We start from the raw sequence: 1,427 nt of genomic DNA, 5'->3' as shown, positions 1-1,427 counted from the left end.
TAAAGCACGAATGCGCATCCACCAGCATCCACGGCCTTGGAAGGCGAGGGGACCCGTCGGCACTCCTGCCGTCCCCCCTGGTGACCAGTCAACGGCACGTTTCCCTGTGGAGAGCCCCTCACCGTCTTCTGCCTCCATGGAGGCTGCTGTAAGGCTGCAGAGCGCACATGTCAGATAATGACGGTATTATTAGGAACTGGATCGTTTGTCAGTGCAATTCCAGGAGATGACGGCCCTGTGAACAATGCTGCCTAGTTCACCAACAGAACCATTTTGTGCAGCAATTGGGTCCATGGTTAAATGGCAGAAGGGTTCGCTTCTCCTGTGTGATGCCCCCTGCCCCCCCAGTGCCTGGAATGGAGATGCACACACTGGGGGTGCTCAGGTGTGGCTGGCGGGGTCCTTGGGTGCAGCCAGGAGACCCCTCTACTCCAGATCTGGCATAAAGACAGGCCTGGCATCAAAGCCCATTCTTCTGGGCAAGGGGTCCATTTTTTTCCCACTTTAACACGCTCTGGTGGTAACCCGGGTTCCAGAGAGGACGCCTGACACATTTTGAATGAGCCCTAAGGCTCTGAACAGACAGCTCGCCAGGGGTGACAACTGCTGGTCCAACGTCTACATGAGATCAGTTCATAATGTGAACAGCACAGCGAATGAGCACGATCTAATGTTTAAGGAAAACCCCATCTATCCGGTGGTTCAGAGTCACAGAGAAGCACGTACTCCCCGTGACCCGAGGAAGGGAGCTTCCACGCACCAAGAATTATTAAGAGTGCAAAGCGCATTGTTACTTAATCGAGGTGGTGCTGTGTTCTGCTGTCTCCCTGCCAGGTAGATCAGAACCCGGCTGGACCAGCGTCATCAGTACCTGATCCTACAGGAGGGGGTCCACCCCACTTACGCCTGATGTAAGCACATTTGCTTGTTTGGTGAAGTTGTGCTGAGGGTGGTTTGTGGGGTACAGATGGGCCGGGGGAGGCCATCGTGTGCGTCACTCTGCGTTTTTACGGATGAAGTGCTCAAACTCCATTCGGGGTGCTCCATTCTGGGCTGTTTGCAGTGTGGCCACCGTGCATCCCCGTCCTGTCCCTCCAAAGGGCACCTTCCTGTGGCGGGACCCACACCTCCCGTACTCAACCTCGAAGGCCGTCCCCAGGTCAGTGGGGCCATCGCACTTCCTTCTGCCTCTGTGTCCATGTGACTTCCTCATACGGCGCCCTGTCCACCCTCCTCTGCACTCCTTATCTCCCTGCATTTTCCTCCCGGGCATACCCCCACCTGACACATTGTAAACACACTTATTTATTGATGGCCTCCTCCCAGTAGAATGAAAGACCCACGGGGGCCGGGACCTCGTCTGCTATGCTCACTGCTGGTACCTATTCTGGGCTGAAGAAATACTCACGGAATAAATGAGTGGGTGC

At 55.4% G+C, this 1,427-nt stretch overlaps 1 protein-coding gene across 4 annotated transcripts in view; it reads right to left on the bottom strand.

Annotated features, from left to right (window-relative positions):
- Nucleotides 1-1,427, bottom strand: part of LOC109389672 (dipeptidyl aminopeptidase-like protein 6) — a 624,125-nt gene that overhangs the window by 101,869 nt on the left and 520,829 nt on the right. The gene's annotated exons all lie outside the window — the stretch shown is intronic.

The sequence above is a fragment of the Hipposideros armiger genome, unplaced genomic scaffold (genome assembly GCF_001890085.2).
Source record: "Hipposideros armiger isolate ML-2016 unplaced genomic scaffold, ASM189008v1 scaffold_239, whole genome shotgun sequence".
Classification (NCBI taxonomy): Eukaryota; Metazoa; Chordata; class Mammalia; order Chiroptera; family Hipposideridae; genus Hipposideros; species Hipposideros armiger.
The sequence above is the reverse complement of the archived record's forward strand: the minus strand, read 5'-3'. Positions and strand labels throughout refer to the sequence as shown.